The 19,315-nt window shown below is 38.0% G+C and overlaps 1 protein-coding gene across 2 annotated transcripts in view; it reads left to right on the top strand.

The window, feature by feature from the left end:
- The window catches only part of SOCS5 (suppressor of cytokine signaling 5), a 33,754-nt gene that overhangs the window by 3,368 nt on the left and 11,071 nt on the right, over nt 1-19,315 (top strand). The gene's annotated exons all lie outside the window — the stretch shown is intronic.

Raw genomic sequence — 19,315 nt, 5'->3', positions numbered from 1 at the left:
GAAAATGTGTGCAGTGGTGGTGGTTGATATTTTTGGCTGTCAGAGGTTGGCTAAAACTCAATGCAGTTATGCATAGTCTGCACTAGTTATATGGTAGGCACTCACTTGAAGAATTATCTGGAAGGAAGAAGGAATAATTTTACAGGTTTATCTGCTCTCAGGACCTTATCCAGATTTTGCTGAAGAAGTTTGCAGTCGGGAATCTCTTCAAGTTCTGTAACAGGTCTTGAACGTAGCTGCTTTTCACCCTGTGTTTTTATAGTGCTGTGGTTGTTGAATTCTTCAGCCTTAGTATTGGACAGCTGCAAAACATTTCAAGCCTATCTATGAAAGATTGGGATAAGAAGGAGGGGGAGATGGAGGCTGGCCCAGATAAGTAATACTTCTTGAGGACTCTGAAGTATTTTCTTTATGCAGCCATATACGGTGTGTTCAGGGCTAGCTGGAGACTACTTGGTTATGTATTATCAACTGAAGTATTTAAACCAGTACTCCTTTCTTATGAAAGTTTGAATCTTTACAGTAGCTGAAGAGTCAAAGAGGTCAGGAATTTGCTTTTCTTTTTGTTGCAGCAGAATAACAGCAATTTCAGTGCAGGACATAATTATTCTGTGTAAACTCAAGGTTTTTACAATAAATATTTTCACTGCTGTTGTAAGTGTATGGAGCATTCCTTAAGATGCTATTGTGTTGGAATACCTATAGTGAGCATCAGTTTGTTAGAGGCAGAAACTTTTACAGTGTTTTAAGTTCTTCAGTGATTTCAGACTGGAGCACATTTACAGAGGTATTTGAGGTATTGTTTAAAAATGGAGTAGGAGCAATCAAAAATAATTTTCTCCAATACTAAACCTGATATATTTTTGTTCCTCCTCAGCAGAATGAATTCTAATGGTAATTCAACGTCGGCCTGGCTCCCAAATGAAATAACTTGGGCCTCATTGCTCAGGACTCAAATGTCAATCACAGGATTAAGAATTGTAATTCTGGGATTAAAAATGTCTGGTGCTTACTACCTAATATTCCCATTAGACTAGTAGAGACTCAAGGACTGCAGTTGAATGAATTAGGCTTGATCAAGGCTGTGATAAAAACTGATCAAGATAATCTCTTAGACTTTTGGCCTCTTATAACAAAACTTTAGCTTGTAGTGGTCATTATGCCAGTTTGATTTCATTTTCTTCATGGAACTTGCCTAGCTAAGGATGAGCATGTTTGATTTCATATTTCTTGAAAAGTACTTGAACAGGAAACGTCTACCTCCAAGATGTCATTAACTTCTGATACTTAGGATTTCATCTGCTTAGGTCCATCTGTTTTTTTATCAAACTACATACTCTGTACCTTGGGTTTTTGGTTTTGCAGCAAGATGTGTGCAGCACTGTTTGATTTACTGACAAATTTACTTGTGGACAAAGTACCTATCACTAAACTTTGGTGTGGGGGAGTTTTTATATTTGGGATCTGTGAAGGAGATATTTTAATCATTCCACTAATGCACTAACTCATCAATTTTATCAAAATAATTTTTTTTAATTTAAAATTTGCTCAGTAATTAAACTTTCTATTAAGTTGTGTCTTGCAGTGTTTTTGACTTGGTAGGTATAATTTCTCATTTGTTGATCTTACTTGTGGCTTGGAAGAAGAAGGTAACAATGTGTTTTTAAGCTGTCAAAGAGTTGTGGTGGTAAAATCATTAATGGTTAAGATTGAGAGGTCTGGCTAAGAGGTTATCTTTACTCAAAGAACGTTCTTTTCTACCAAAAGCTAGCAGTCTGATTGTTTCCAACTTTGCATCTCAGATAGGATAGTACCAGGCCATCCCTGTAGGCTCCACCACGAGCCATCTCCATATTGCCATGTCATTTACTGCCAGAGTCCTCCTTAGAATTGTGTATGTTTAGCAACAGATTTACGGAGTCCATCCCTCCCAGGGGAGGTACCTGGCTTTGTTAACATTGATGGGATTGCTTTTCCTTACCTTTTTCTGAAACAATGTATGGTTTGGGTCTCAGCAATCGCTTGCCAGAGAACCAGGAAAGATGCTGTCAATGTTCTCTCACTGTGATCATAGTTAATAGAGCTTCTGTTTGACCTGTCTTAAATTGCACTTGTGTTATTACCCACTTGAAGTCCCGAGATTCTCTGACACAGTTTCTCCATTTTTATTCAACCAGTTCTTTTAATCCACACTGTTCTAATTTCTTTTTTCTCTGGGTTAGTTGGTAGTGGGTTAAGGGAGACCAACTCTGGGGTGTGTGACAGGGCGTGGGGGTACAGAGGGGTGATGGTGTTACGTTGTCCCTTCAGACTGCAGTGACTTGTTCTCTCTTAAGTCTGTTTCATACAGCCACGCTGATAAAATAAGAAAAGTCTCTTGAATCCAGTGAGTGAAGTTTCTGCTGCCAGTAGCTCACTGGGTATTTTGGCAGGTTCTTGCCAGCAGTTTAACTCATTTGGACGTTTGACATGATCAAAAACTTTGGCAACAAACCTGATCTTTGATTTTTGATTTAGTTTTATTGTTCCTAGTACATTGAGACCTTAATGCAGATTGTCACAGTGATGGTGGATTGGAATATAAGTCAGATTTAAAGTTTCAGTCTCAAACCAGCTTTATCTTCAAAAATGTGTATGGTTTATCCACTAAATAGATTCCTCATACTTACTGTTCTTAAGATCTGGTAAATTTATTTATGGAAGCAAGAACTTTGACAGCAGGAGCTCTGGTTCTTACAGATGTAAAACGGATTGTGTCATAATTCAGATTTAAATTATGATATTGAAGGTATTGATTGTATATCTTGGAGAATGCACAATACTACTTCTGGGTTAAAAATGCTGAACTGCAGAGTGCTGACTCTGGGAGAGCATATGACAACTGTGTTAAAAAATAGCTCACCTGTTCTTGTCTTCTCTGCTGAGCAGCATATATTGGCCAGACAGGTTTTTTATTAGGTGTACCCTCTGATGGTCAGGGCTATTCTTATGTTGCATCCCATTGCTGTATCTCAGGAGTGTGTCGTCTGCCTGTTAGTATTTGCTGACATGATTAGCATATAGCCTGGTTTGGCAATTAACAAATTCTGTCCCATTTGGATTATGACATTGTAATTGGTGGTTTCTTTCCATAACTTGGTTCTCTTTAGTTGAGAAGGTTTGATATGGTCTTTTTCAGAAAATCTGGCTTTATACTTGACACTTAGCATAATGTGCACTGGTAAGTTGTAGAAATACTGATTTTTTTTTAACCCCTATTCACCTAATCTATTTGAGAAAGAAAATCCATTTCTTGTTCTTTATGAGAAAGATAACTTAGCAATTAGTCTTCCAGTGTGACAATTCCAAATTAAATTCTTTTAGGTCTTCTGTGGTTCTTTCATGTCTCAGTTAAATTATTTCCAAGTTCACTTAATTTTACACAGTAGTCTACATTAAAGAGGTATTTTTATTGAATTGCATTCTAGCAAATTTATTTTAATAAACACACAGACTTTCAGATTGACCTGATGATCTCCTGTTTCCCTTTACTGGAACTAAAAAGATAAAATCTGATAATCAGTCAGGAGTTTTAATTGTTACAATACTCAAATAGTTGTGCTGTGAGAAGTGAGAGAGCTGTTTTGCCTCAAGAGTTTGTGTTGCCCAGTATCAACTCTCATGTGCAGATGATATGGTTTTGTTTTCTCCAATTCCTTGGGGTCTGAAGCATTTGTTAGAATATTTAGCATAGGACTTAGCATTTAGGGGACTGATGACCACTGTGTTGAAAAAAATTTCTATTTTGATATTTGTCTAACAGTTGTGAAAAAAATAAATGAGGTTTGGTGCCTTAAGGTCCAGACCCAGACCAGTAGAGCAACTTCTGTCTAAAATAGTTGTAGGCATCTTGTATCTTAGATCAAGGTTTGGACTTAGATTCAGTATGGCACTAGTTTTGGAAAAAAAATGTGTTCTATAGTTCTGTATAATTCAGGAAAAGCTGACTTTTTGTTGATTGAACTTACACTTGCTTTCAGGTCAGAACCTGGTTTCTTAACCAGCTTGAAAGTTTGAAATGTCCTTGCTTCGAGTGTTTTTTTTTGTCCCTTCCCCACATTTGATGATTACTGTCTTATTTTTTGGTGACTGATGTTTAGCTTTTTTCACAACTAGTTTTCATCAGAATTTTAAGAATGGAAAAAAATAGCAATGTACCATTGCTTGTCTCTTTGACAGTACCTATATTTAAGTACATATGGGAATCCCTGTTGCTATTGTGCTCTATAGGAACTTTACAGCCCTTTATCAGCAATAGCTTATGTGGGTAGAAAATATTCTCCTGGAGTGTCATAGATGACAATAGATAGCAGTAACTGCAAATCTTCAGCTTATTTTGGAAATGGTTTTTAAGATAGGAATTATTTGGGTTTTAGTCCTGGAAGTTCTTGCTTATAGGCTCAAAAATTATCCCATTACGAAACTTCTTTTTTTTTCCTGTTATGCAAGTACATAGCCCATGAATTCTGTATTTTTTAAGCATTAGTCAAATATGAAATGTTCATCAATTTTGCACCATGATAAGCCAATTGTCTCAATGCTAGTAAAGTTAATGTGGCATACTAATAGTATATCTGTGCATGGATGAGGAATGTGTGATCCTTGTACTTACTTTAAAGCCTGTAATAAGTGAAAAGAATCTTGATTTGACAATTTCATTGACAGTGTCATGTGTAATTTCACACAAGTTCCCTAATGGTGTTTTCTGTTTTCCCGAGAAATACAGAAACACCATGATTTTTGGTTTTACTTTGTTCTTAACTGCAGAGAGCAGTAAGTAAAACAAACCTGAAAACTAGAGAGAAGAGAATAATGTTATGTAAGGAGATAAAATGCCATACAGTTACAGTTTATGATTTCTTATTTAGTATGAAATTTTATAAAGTTGTATTTCTCCTTTTTAATAATAAAGTTTTATGGTTTTTTTTTTTTTTTTTTTACAGAAGATGAGCAAAGCAGAAGTTTTACCCTTTTTGTTATGCAGTACAAATGTAGAAGGAGAATGTTCAGGGTCCATTCTCAGTTTTCCCCTATAAACTCACCACTTGTGTCTCATTTTCTGGGTTCTCACAAATGCTGGGCTTGGTTTCTTCTTTTACTCGTAGACTTGCTTTTCTTCATCCTGTTGAGTTATAGCTGGAATGCCAGAAAATCTACTTTGCAATTTAATTTTGGCTGACTTCAAGAGGGTCAGTAATTACAGTTACTGTTTCCAGCAAGTTGAGTTTTTCCAGAAGTCTTTTTATGCAGAATGTGAGTGTGGATTAATTGAATGTAAAAATGAGTCAAAAACTTTTTCTGCCAAAGGCAAATATAGGAGTAGGTGCTAGTAAGGTTTTCAAAACTGTTACCTAGGTAATTTGTAGATGTAGCACAAGCTGTTGCCCAAAGAAGTATAAAACTGTTTTAATTTAGTGAGAAAGTTACTGGAGTGCAGTTCACCTGTAAAATAGACAGCAATTCTCTGCAAGTGTTTTAGTGTTCACTCTTACGAGCAAATTGATGTTGAGATATTTTTAAAACCTACTGCCGCCAGGCTTCCCGTCAACAGTAAGGTCGTCATCTCTAAAGCATGGTACCCTGTCTTTTTTCAAGTTACTCTGAGTTCAGAGAGGACAGTAAGTTAGCAGTTGTTGATTTAAGGATATGCTGACATCACGGATGACATACCTAACAGAACTTCTTCTCTTCTGCCTTGCTTGTTTATGTGCCTTCCTCCGGTCTGGAGGGGCTGAAGAGGCAGCAGTGGTGCTCGGAGGCAGCAGGATGACGTACTTCAGTCATTCAATAGCGTGTGAGAGTACTCAGCTGATGCCTCTCTTCTGAAGGATGTTTAGTTCTGTGGTTTCATTAATCACTGTAAGTTTTCCTTATACCCAGGATGCACTTTTCTTTTATAAAACCATCATAGTATTGCAATAAGGAATGATCCAAAGGGAAGCATTTTGCAAACATAGAGGAGTTTGTTGATAGCATGGGAAAATAGTCCTGGTCTTTGCTGTTGGAAACCCTTGTGATTTGTATATAGAAATTGTAGTGTTACTGATACAGCTACATATGAAAATATTCTCGTCTTTGATTTGGGACAGTGATGAAAGCCAAAACTGGAAAAGAATCTCAATGTACAGAGGTAATTCTATTACAAAATCTCACTAGGTGGGCCTACCAGTATAGCACTGTTTGCAAATTCTTTAAGTGTAGCTGAATCCAGTACTCCTAATCTTTGTTTCCTACTCATTTAGCTTTGAATGTGCATTTTGTAGTCTTAATAATTTTGGAGTTGAACCCAGTATTTAGCTCTAAAGGGAAGTGATGCCTCTACACAGGAGCTGAGCCTGGGGCTCAAATAAGTATGTGTGGAAAGTTGCTACTCGAAAGGCTTTGCACAAACATACCTGTCCTGTGTATGCAGGAGTCAAGTAGATAGGGGTAAACTGTGTGTTCATGCACTCTGCTTGTTGTGTGGGAGTAGAAAGAAAGAAGACAGACTTGAGCCTCCTTGGTGAGGAGCAGTAGCAAAGGAACGTATCATGAAGTGAGGGAAGTGGAGTTCTGTGTCATCCTTGCCGAGCTGAAGTTGGCAGTAGCACAACCACAGGTGCTGTGGTGCCAAACCTGTGTGTGATCTCTGGGCTGTAACACAGTGCCAGCCTGGTAAAAATTTTTTTTTATTATTTTTGCTTTTGCATCTTCTTCCCTTGAATTCAGGTAGAAAGGACATATGACCTTGGAGATCTGTTGTGGGAATATGTTAAGTCCTTGCGTGCAGAGGTGGGCAACAAAGCTGGTGTGAGGCCTGGAAGCAATGCCCTGTGAGGAGCAGCCAAGGGCTTTGGGCTTGTCTGGTTTGGAGAAAAGGAGGCTGAGCATGACCTCATTGCTCTCTACAGCTCCCTGAGGAAGGCAAGTGGAGAGGCAGGTGCTGAGCTTTTCTCCCTAGGGTCCAGAGATGGGATTTGTGGGAATGGTTCGAAGCTGCTCCAGGGCAGGTTCAGACTGAACATTGGGAAGCATTACTTCAAACACTGGAACAGGCACCCTAGGGAGGTGGTGGATGCCCCAAGCCTGTCAGTGTTTCAGAGGTGTTTGGACACTGCTGTTAAAAAGTGCTTTAACTTGGTCAGCCCAGAATTGGTCTAGCAGTTGGAGCAGGTAATTATTGTAGGTCCCTCACAACTGAAATACTCTATTCTCTAGAACAAACAAGGTAAAAAAAATCCCCCAACAACACAAAAGAGTAATTAGACAAAGGTAACTTTATACCAAATGTAGCCATGTTCAAAGATAATGCAATTGTAGGCTGGGTGCAGGTAGTGCTGGTGTCATGACACTTCAAATAGTTTAAAATTGCCCATAGTGGAAGTTGAACAATGGTAACTGGATATGAAGAGTTAATGGCCACCGCAGTTTCTGGTTTTACTTATATATGATTGGAATTTAAATAGAATGTCCAGGACTGCTTGTAAGCGAATCAGAAGAGTGAAGGAAAGAGTCTCCTTGTGTATTTTCTTACAGTTGAGGTGGGGTTTTTCCCATCTTGAGACTCTTTGAGGGGCTTAAGGATTAAATATGGACTTTAGCTCCTGTTTACTGTAGGCCTAAAAGTCCTCTACTGTCAGTGTTAACTTAAGAGAATATTTTCTTTGTATATGCCCATGTTACTTCACTTGTGCACTCTCTTAGGATGGAGCATGACATTGCTTGAGATCAAGGCTGTGAAGTCTTCCAGTTGAGTCTGTCTCTGAGGCTTGCAAAGGTCACTCTGATTTACCTTCAGATTTTTTTAGGAAAAAATAAGATGGTGTAGAGTGTTAATGTTACCTGATCACAATGAGTAAACAAGCGATTGAAATTTTTAGGAAGGAAGATAGTATCATGTTTTATTTGTGTTTGCTGGCTCCATCCTGTGCTGTCATTTCACCAAACCTGACATTGGTCATTGCACAGACACTGTTAGAGTGTCCAGCTGTTCACCGAGCAGTTTGCAAAGTCAGAATGGACAATTTGAAGAGTTTGATTTTGCATCACTGACAAAGCATCCTATTTTGGTTTGCAGCTGTAAACTTCTGTAACAAAGAGCATTGCTGCTTAAGTGAAAATGGGAGTTCACACAAGTCATTGTTCTCAGTGGTGTTCTTCCTTCATCTGTTTCTTCCATAGATAATAGGAAGTGTTGGAAAAATTTTAAGAGATGTTATATTCAATAATTTATAACTTTCTTCATTTCTAATCTCCTAGACCAAAATACTTTAAGCCTTTTCTTTGTCTTGAGTTTAATTTTGTTTAAAGCTTTTTGCCAAAATTCTTCATCTGTTTTCAGAAACAGAACTAGAATAATTGTGCCATTTTTTAAATTTAAATCTCTACTTTGAAATGTTATAGTGCACCTCTGAACTGGAACATTTACATGAAATTTGTCTGTGGGCAGCCTGGCTGAGCAGTATTGTTTTAATTTTACATTAAAATCTGTCAAAATTGAGCCAATTCTCTTCTTGAAAAATTCTGATCTGGACATGGCAGTTTTTTGTTTTGTTTTTTTGTGGGGTACCCTGGAGACTGTCTGCATTCTGTATGCTCAGCAGGATTTTTCTTTCAAGCACATTTCAGGGCTGCAATAAGCTGTGCAGAGCATGGGAGCCAGAATTGTCCCAAGTTAATTAGTTGATTGAGGGGGGTCCTGTGGCACAAAACCAGCTGGGGAATCTGAGACAGCCCTGCCATGTGTCAGCTCCAGAGTCATGCCCTTGTTCCTCCTCCTTTCCTGTCCCATCAGCTCTGCAATATCTCCAGACTCCTGCCAACACCGGTATTCTGACTGACTTTTTGTTAAGACTCAAGAGAAGTTGAGGTATCCATACTGGGCTAAAGTTTGGCTTCTTCTGTATCTGAATATCTTTATTTCTTCTGATGTCACTCTTCACACTTGTGTGGCTGTGGTTGTAGGGAGGGTGCTCAGTCACTTCCCACACACTGGGTACCTGCATTTGGTCAGGACCAATTGCTGTGGCAACCAAAAAAAGCTCACTATGATTCTTCAGAGACCTTCACAAATAAAATCTCAAAAGGCTACCAGGTTAATGAACCTAAAAGTATTTTTCTTTAGGAGTTCCAAATTGGACCAAGTTGGTCTGAATTTTTATAAGGATAGCAGAAGATACTCCACACAGAGGCTGCACTTCCTGAATTTATAAAATTAGGAGGTGGCTTTTTAAAGATGTCCAAAATGTAACTTTTTTTGATATTTTTCCTACAGCAAGTAGGAAGAACTTTAAAGAACTATTTTAAAGAACTTTTTAGAATTATTATTTTTAAAGAACTATTTTTTAGAACTATATATTTAAATAACTATTTTAGGTAGCTACCTAGCCTATGAAATTCTGACCAAATCAGAAAGCTACAGAAAGCAATTGAATGTGTCTGATGATGGGAAGCATTAGATAATAGTAGTAAATAAATTAATTTTTAAAAAGGAAAAAGAGAAAAAAAATATATTTCAGAAGCATGTCCCTCCTGTTGGGAAAAGACTTAAGGGCCACCAAGTAGACTGACTTTCTTTGCTCTTTTTAAGGTGTCTAGTTTAAACTTTAAGAAAGATGGCCTTGCCTGTTGACACAGTACAGCTGAAAGTTTCTTTTTTCAAATGCATTTCCCCTGTAGCAAAATCTGTGTCAATTATGCAGATGCTTGCAGCTGTGTGAGAGAACTTTCCCTGAGTTTCACTGCTGGTCTTTCTCTGAACCAGCAGCAGAGCCCACTGTGGCAGTGTGAACTTCTCAGGACGTTGGTACCTGCTGGATCAGGTGTTTTCTTTTCCATGTTCCTTCAGGATAGGAGCAAACAGAATTTGCCAGAGAATGTTCCAAAGAATGTTCCAGTCTGGCTGCTTATCAGAATTCTTATGAAGATAAATAATTTTTCTCCAAATCATGACAGATTTTAAGTTAGCTACAAGTTAATTTTTTTTATGTGTGTGCCACTGATGCCAGTACAATCAGAATTTTGTAGCCTTGTGTACAGTCAAACATTAGGCATTTTCCCTCCCCCCACCTAAGTGGCAGGCAGACTCCTGCCAGTCTGTAGCACAAGAGGTTGAGATCTCTGAACTTGCACAACTGGTTTGAGTTATTTGGACCCTTCAAGTTTATATAAGGGTTTGAAGGGTGCTCAAGCTGTGACTGATCATGAGTATCTTCAAGAAAGTTTCTTTGTTTTCATCTAGTTTTGAATCTAGAATTTGGAATTCTCATCCTTGTGATCACCATGCAAGTTTTTCTTCAGGAATTTCTGGCCACTAGGTGAAAGTAGTTAGATGTGGAAATTGCCGTGTCTCATAATGACTCTTTTTTTTTTTTTTAATATCAAGAATCAAAGTACTTTTCATAATGGAGGATACTTAAGGATCACAACTTTCTGAACTCATTTATTGAACAGGTTGTTCCTGTGCTCTTAAAATCTTCTTTTGCTTTATAAAAAATATGAGAAAATGTCTGGTCTTTCAAGTAGCAGTTGAACCACCTTTTTGAAACAATAAAGGTGAATATTAGTTATATTTCTATATTAATAGTTTTCCCTGTTAAAAGTGTTACAGTTCCTGGTTTTCTGAAGGGTACAGTGTTTTCTCTAGATGAGTGTTAGTCTTGAAGCTAAATTTTAGGTTTTGCTTTACAGTTAAGGTTTTGATTTAATCTTTCATTAATAAGATGTGTTTCAGGTTATAAGGAGAATCTGGGTTAACATTAAGGAGTAGGTTTCACAGAAATGGCTAAACCAGCATTAATGGCTCACTGCTGCTGGTAGACATGGTTCTTTTCCCTTCCTCTCTTTGCATAAGACTGGAAATTCTCCCACCTCCATGCTATCACTTGTCTCTTTTTTTTTTTTTTCCTCATTATAGTGCTGTTTGTGTGTTTGGTGCTTCCATCAATTAGCTTATAGTGAAAATGGAGGTCAGATGAAATGTTGGAACTGATGTAAAGGGATGGGAGGGAAGAATATCTGCAGCAAAGCAGTAGATTAATTATAATGGACTATCACCCTTAGGGTGCCCTTTCTATGGCTAAATTCAAGAGGAATAATCTAGAAAGAACTGTACTCTTCAATAGCTGCCCTCTGACAAGTTTATTACTTAGTAATCATTGATTTAAGTTTGCTCAATTTTCTGTGGTGCTTCAGACTGCATGAAATGCAGCCTCTTAAACCATTACAGAATCCCAGAATAGGTAAGGTTAGAAGGAAGGCTCTGCAGTGGATGATCTGGTCCAAGCTCACTGCTCAAGCAGGGTAAGCCATTCATACAGCCAAGTCTCTGCTTTCACAGAGCATTACTGGTTTTATTAGTCTTGTGCAGCTGGCAATGGTGCTGTAAAGATTCATTTTGCTAGTCAGTTCCTGCAGCCTGTAACTTATATTCATCCACATCAGATAGGAGCCCTTGGACACCAAGCAGTTTCCTGATACTGAATGAGCTGGTGTGTAGGTATTCAGGTGGTATCACAGGTTAGTGAGTTGTCTTTTTAGATAGGCCATTTGCCTATTGATTAATAGGAATGCCCAGTAGCTAATCAGTGGATTAGTGATTCATGGCTAGGGTTGTGCTGCAACAATCCTGTAGTGATAACTGGAGTCAGCTTTTGGATTGGATAGATTATTTCAAAAGACAAAGCATTTATATATTTTATTTTGAGAAGAATTTAGGAGCTAACCAAATACATATATTTTTCTTAGAAAATTCTTATCCTGTGGGGGCTTACATAACATGCACAGGTGCTTCTTTGCTAGAATGAGCATTTCATTAAAGTAGTTTTTATTTAACTGATAGCTTTATGTAAAAACAAGAAGAAAGATGTAGCCACATATTGACAATCTTGCTATCCTATTTCATCTTCCTATGCAATGGAGTCTAGTGCCTTGAAGATAAGATAGTACCATAATAATCTAGTTATCACCTCAGTTGTAATGGACTGAGGAAACCGATACTTTTAAGAGGAAAGACCTGATTTTCTTATCAATGCTTGTTCAGTCTCTAATATGTATCCTGTGCATTTAGTCATAGTCTTACATTTCTTATATGTGAAGGGCTAGATATTATTACTTGAAGCTTTTATGGTACATCTTGATCCTATGTTTTGAATCATGGGCATTCCTGTTTTGCATGGTACAAGGAAAGTAAGTGTGGTGTGGGTTGGTTTGTTTTGTTTTTTTTTGTTACTGTTGTTTGTTTGTCTTGGTTTGTTTTTGGGGTGGTTTGTTGCTTTCGGTTGCTTTTGTTTTTGGTTTTTTTTGTAGGTTTTTGGTTTTTTGGGGTTTTTTTTGGGTTTTTTTTTTGGTTTTTTTTTGTTTGTTTTTAACACTGAGTCATGAAGCTCATGAGTAGAGACCAAGAGAGCCTCTAGATTACTCGTTGGTAGTCTTTGAATACAAATGGAGAGCAGGTTTTGCAAAGGGCTGGACCCTTTGCTGTCAGGCAGAGAAACATTTTTTTTTGTTATTTCTAGAGCAGTAACTCTGAACACAATAACTTATAATCATTACCCTGAGTTTTTTTCTTTTTAGATATTGCTAATGGATTGTTGTATTGGTACATTAGTATCATGAACAGTTAAAGGAATGTTGGAATGGTTCTTTTGGTGTGCTCAGGTAGTGAGTGAGCCAGAGTGAGCACAATGGCACACTCTGGCTCTTTGGGTGAGTTGTTCTGCTAACAGTGGGTTGACTGTCAAGCACTTCCACTATTATGTTTTGTCCTCCCCAGCACCATCATTTGGCATTAATGCTTATTGATTGGACTGTTTTTCAAACTGAGACTGTGTATGAGTACACTTCCAAATTTCCAGGGTTTTAAGATATGGAAACTTAGTGCTGCTCGGCATTATTAGAATTCTTGACTAGCAAGCTAAAACGCCTAAAATGTGAAACTTGGCCAAGACATAGTCAATGTATTTCCTGAGCAATTTGCTTTGAAGAATTTAGTTCTGACTTTTTAATGTTTATACTTATACCATCTTGCACACAAAAATTTCTGAGGTATATTGATGTTATACATATTTTACATATATCAATTTTTGTGTATGTTTATATATAACTAGACACTTGTTGGTTCAGTTATGCAAACTCAGCTAAACTAAGGGCTTTTTTTTTTTTTTTTGTCCCTTACCACTAATTAAGATCTTCCTATCTCGGGCTGAACCTGCAAGGCTAATGCTTTAAGTTTTTTTCACTTGAGTCTTAATAATGTGAAAAAACCAAGGGCAGAATTTCAGAAAGCTTCACATTCACTGAAATCATGATTCTTAGCAGAGGTCAAAATATGTTTAAAGTCTTTTAACTTTTCTGGAAATCCCAGTTAAAATTCCTCATTCATCCTACTTCTAGCTAGTTTTTAGAATGTTGGGGATTTTGTAAACTTTTTTTTTTAAGTTTTTTAAAGATGCACTTTAATTTGCTATGTTTATAAGTGTTTATAAGTTGTCATCACGCATGCTTTATGTGTTCAGTGTACAGAATATCCAGAACAGTCTTAGTTTAGATTTTCTGGCAATTTAGTCCATAATTTTAAAGTTACGGTAACACCTTTAAGCTAATTTTTGGGGGTATTAGAAAACCAAAATTTCAGTTCCACTGCAATTTAGTGATAGTGGATGTTGCAGCTGGCTGTGCTGCAGCAGGACCCTGCACACCAAGGCTTGGTGACTGTTTGCTGGCAGAACTTCCCAGTACAGAACCACAGAGCACAAGTTGCCTTCAGCTGGGAAGTTGAAATGTTTCTGGTTGCTCTAGCTGGGTACAGTCTAGGATAAAGTTGCCTGTGGATTAAAGTGAAAACATGAAACAGGCTAGACCTACTGGCAGCCCTCCAGCTGCTTCTCCTTCTTCTTTGCAGGGTTTATGTTCTTTACCTTCCCCAGGCCCAGCCTGGGGAACCAGGTGCTTGCTGCCAATTAGTCTTGTCAAGACAGCCCAGAGCTTCTCTTGACAAGCCTGACTGCTGACAGCAGCTGTGGGCTAGTCTTAGGCAGGATTTTAACTCCTTGCCTGCCAAATGCTTTGCAGGTTAAATCCTGGTCTCATTCTGTAGTTACTCAATTTTTTTTATTTTATGAAAGCATATTCTGTACAGAAACTGATCTGAGATTTCCAGTGGTGCTGTAGTGATAGTATTTACTTGCCAAACTTCTGGCGTGAAAGAATGTGAGTTGGGAGTTAAGTCATTATGAAGGTCACTTTATAAGTTTATGTTGTTAGAACTGTCCATCTCAGGCCACCTTCTACTTGGTGTAAGCATAGCTGTAGCTGGATAGCAGCTTGGGCTGTTACCTTTCTCAATTGTTATGGCTTTGAAACTTTTGAACTTTTGGGTCCATTTCACTTAAATTTGAGAGAAGGGCTGCTTTATTTTATTTTTCCTGCAAACTGCATGAATGGCAATAATGGTGACTATGTGGTCACCATTCTAGATACATTGCTAGAGAAAGACAAGTACAGCTTTGGTTTTATTGGTTCATTAGAGGTGTCAGGTAGCTAGTTGAGCTAGTTTGTGTTGGAGAATACGATCTTTTGCTTGGCCAGGTTAAAAGGACACATGGGAAGTGGCTAGGTGCACGAGAAAAGCTCTGTGTCCAGGAGGACTGTAAGCTGATGGGGGGCATGGGTACAGTGGTGAGGGAGAGGCATTAAACAGGCTGTTGAGGTTTTGAAAAATGTAATGAGAAGAAATAGGACTGTTAAACCAGTATAAATTGATCCCAGAACAGAAGGATTGTGTTTGGAAAATAGGCCATTTGCAATTGAATGAAATGCACTGTTTACAAAATATATTAAATTGGATGTTTTTACTGAGCTTGTCAAAGATGTGGGATGTGATTTGACTCATCTTTCAACTTTGCTTCCAATTTCCTTTGCTTTTAGTGAGGCACAGCTATTAAGGTATGTTTTTTCTTAACTCAGATCTCCCAAGAATTACATACAAATAACCATTAGATCACTCTTTTTATCAATTTGATACCTATTTATATTTTAGAACTTTGTAGAGGAGGATATGCTTCATTAGTGTTCACAGAAGTAGAAGCAAATTCTTCTCTACTAAGGGAGAGCTCCATAACTTTTCTCAGAGTACTTATGGCTTTTGCAGAGGTCATCAAGAGGGCTGCTGGAACACTGACTGGAACCATTTATTCTGTCCACATGAATTTTAAAAAAGTATAGTGGCAGCTTCTCTGTGAGAAGAGTTAAACATAGCAGTATGGAAACCATTACTACACTAATTCACCTAGAGTTCCCTGTCATGGCAGGTACTTTACCTTGTTAACTTAATGCTCATTCTTTTGGGTTCTTTTTTTGAAATGTTAAGGTGAAATTGAATTGCCTGCTTAGGGTGTATGGAGGTAGTTTAAAGGAAACTGCTTTCATTTAATCTTGCTTGTGTGGATTTACATGTTACAATGAGTGGCTGCCATCAGGATACTGCCAAAATGATTTGAAGGTTTCTTGACTTGGAAATAATGTGTGCCATTGTCTTGACTTTGTCGTTTCTAGCTTAGAAATCTACCACTATGGGAGTTCTTGGTAAATCTGTATAGTGTTATTTATGTTTTAGTATCTGAAACTCATGTTTGTGCTGTAATTCTTACATAATTAGAACTACCAACTTTGCTCGTGGTTATTGCCTCCTAGACTTGTGTCAGTAGAGGCAAAGGAGTATTTAAAAAGCAGTTGCCCCTAGTTTTGATTCAGCGCCATAACTTTCTGTTCATCTATTGATATCTTGTGTGCTTCAGGAATTTCAGATTTTCTTACAGCAAAGAAACAGATAGCAACTGTACAGTACTTTTCAACCCAGGGTGAACACACATAGTGCCAAAATTGTCCTTCTGGAAACCCAAAGTTTTGGAGCAGTATTTTTGGTCAGAAGTTACCATTGTGTAGCTGCTTGGGAAGAAACTGGCAGAACATCAGCTGTCCAAGCTAAGACTGCTTTTTGCTCATTGCAAATCTGCACCAAGGAGGGGGAGGACTTCACTTCTTACTCTAGGTTGGAACAATGGCAAAATATCATTATTTTACTTAGACTTGACAGTCTGCCAGCTCAAGTCCTTGAAACTTGCAGCTTTCCTTGTGTTTTAGCACAATGCATCAAGCCAACTCAGCATTTTATTTTCGTAGTAAAGGTTTTCAGTGGCTGAACTTTCAATGCAAGTGTTCAAAGCAGCATCTTAAGTAGAATTCTAATCTCTTTGCAGCCAGAGCCTCTTAGCTGGGAATGGAGATGTCTCTTCTCTTCAAAGTAGCCATCTAAGAGCTTAATAACTTCAGCAGAGCTAACCAGTGCTGCTGTGGAAGGAAGCAGTCTTGCCCTGGCTGCTGCTTCCTCCCTCTTCATCTGCTCCTCACATGTGTTAACTTGAATGTTTGTACAGAAGTCATAAACCAGATGGAGTAAATGATTGAGACTTTTTCTGAGAATTCATTTTAGTCTGGATCAGTTCCTTGAGCTGGTTGACTGAGCAGCCATATGGTGTACAGACCACCTCCTGCACCAGCACAGGTGGCCAGGAAGAGGCTGATGCCATTTCTCTTGGTTGCAGCACCAACTTAGGCCAATTCTATGTGTTCTTGGAATTGGAGCTCTGTATCCTTTACCTCTTTTCTGGGAGGTTTGAGTTTTGGTTTGAGGATTCTAACCTTTGTATTAATTTTCTTATGCAACTGCCCTTCCAATTTATCAAAGCCTAATAGTTAAAAACCAGTAGTACTTTATCCTAATAAGGCTTTCATGAGCACTTGAGACACTTGGCCCCTTTACCTTGTTTAGTTAAAAAAATAGCAGCCACCTTTTCCTTCCAGGCCTCTAAATCAGCTCTTTGAGCTGTCTGCAGTGAGCACATTTTTGTGTGTGTAGAAAAATGCATGGTTCCTCTTGAGCCAACAAATTCTTTGTCTTTTAAGAAACATTATTTCTAGTATTACAGTAGTAATTCATTATTTCTGGAATATGCATTGGAAAGGAGGAAATTGCTTTGTAATCTTTAGTATTGTCCTTCCTGGGAGCAGCTCGCTCAGGACATCCCTGCAGCAGGAACCTGCAGCAGGAACCTGCAGCAGGCATTTGGCAGCGTGCAGACAGGACAGTGACCTCTCCAGCAAGCATCCCTTCATGGAAGCAAATGTCTTTAATAATCTTGTCACTGCTAAGCAAATAATTTTGAGGAATGACACAAATAGAAGCATCGTTTCCTTCCAGGCTTTTGCTTGTACCTCCATGGTCTGTGCACCAGGGCCATGGAATGTGGTAGCCAGTTTGCTTGTATAGGCTCCAGCTAACATTGAGCTAAACAGTGTGCAAGGAGCAGGGAGACTGATTTCTTTCCCTGCTCTCTTTTCCTTTTGTCAGATTACTGGGTTTTTGACTTGGAAAAGTTATCTGGTTTTGTATTCCTTCAATGTTTTGACCTTGTTATCTTTCAGTGTTTTGAAGCTATCATCTTACAAAAATACCAAAACAAATAATCTTGTAGGTTCTTTTTTTTTTGAGCCTGTTCTGTAAGGTATCATATTTTGTGCACTATTTCATCTTCTGTGAAGATGGTACATTGTTAGCAGTTAATACTTTGAATATAATAGACCATACTGAATAAATTTTAAATAGGGTGAACTGTGAGAGTGAAATGAGTGTATTATCTTTCAGACAGAGCACAGCCTTGACTTAGAATAGTGTTCCTATGAAGTCACAGGCAGAAAGCTCTGGCTAGATCTTGTGACATTTCTGGGAAGAATGGTCTGAGTTTTCACAGTAATCTGTTAATATGTGGTATTTTAGGATTACAAACAAGTTGCAACTGTAGATTTATCATACTGCTTAAAATCTCTTTGTTGTCTCAGCATTTGTGTGCTCAGAATACTTGACGACTATACTCATGCAAAATTCATGCATTGGAATGTCTCTAAATTTACTGCAAATGGGAATATAGCACTAAGGTATTGCTGCTCACGCTTCTGTAATCCATGTAGAGTGCTTATTATCTGTTATTTTTAAGATCATTTATGCCAGGTCAATGTGGGCAGAAATAATTTTTAGTTGAAAAGAGATCAGTAAAACTTCTACTTTTCTTAGAAAAAATAATTGGGTTTTTTTTTCTTAGAAAATCTACGAATGGTTGAATTCACTTTGTGGATTTTGATGGAATGAAATGGATTTCCTGTTTAGGCTAGAATAACCACTGGCGGTGCTCCTTTGTAAAACTGGGATGGCTTTAGAACCAGTTCAGAAATAATTTTTATTTTGTCAAACTTAGTGCTGCCATGAGAAATCTGTGAAACCACACATCTGTTGCACATGGATTTAAACTCATTTAAAATCACTAGATTAAATTTTAAATACTTTACCAGTGACTCAGCTTTTGTTCTAACGCAAGTCTGAGATGTTTAACTGAGACAATTTGCCCAAATTCAAGGAACTGTTTTCCATTAGGGAAGGCTGATTCCCAAAGAAATCACTCCCTCCTGGAGCCACCTGGCAGTTTGTCCAACAGGCCGTGTCAGCTGGCTGGCAGTGGTGATGTGATAGGTGCTGTATTGACTGCTCATGTTTCTGAGCAGAACTGAGGAGAATGGGGATATATAAAGCTAGTGCCATTAAGTGTGACACTTCAGGATAAGCATCCATGTGGGTTTTTTGAATTTTTGATGTGTTAAAATGGTTAGCATGCAGCCCCTTTGCCACCTATGCCCAGTAAAACAGCATCACTGGTTTTATTTGCAGTGAAGGTGAACTTCAGAGGGCTGAATGAGCTAATGTTTCAAGTAAGGTTTTGTTTAAAGTTGGATAGCCCTTATTCTACCAACTTTACCTTGCATTTGCTCTGTTAATGCCTTGCACTGAACAAATTTTAATGGTTTTGACTGTTGTGTTTGTAGGCTTACTAGGAACATAATGCAGAACAAAAGAAATGAGAGTAAATGTTACAGTTGCAGAAGAGCTGTAGTTGTGTTTTGATCTTCATCTGGTATAAATACTTTGTACTTGTCACTCTGTTGCTCTCTGAAAAGGTTACTTTTATGGAATCTCAATAGCAATAGTGTGGCCTAACTTTAAAAATATTTCAGGAATTTTAGCACTTCTAGAGGTGAATGGAAACTAGTAATACTTGGACTTTCCTGCCATTGCTCTGGAGTTTCTACCTAGGAATATGAACTTTTAATATCCACCTACTGATTGCTCAACCCTGTAGCTTTTCATTGAAGTACATGTGCATCACATTTCAATATTTTTCTTCTTGTTCTG

The sequence above is a fragment of the Lonchura striata genome, chromosome 3 (assembly GCF_046129695.1).
Source record: "Lonchura striata isolate bLonStr1 chromosome 3, bLonStr1.mat, whole genome shotgun sequence".
Classification (NCBI taxonomy): Eukaryota; Metazoa; Chordata; class Aves; order Passeriformes; family Estrildidae; genus Lonchura; species Lonchura striata.
This window is presented reverse-complemented; position numbering and strand designations above follow the sequence as displayed.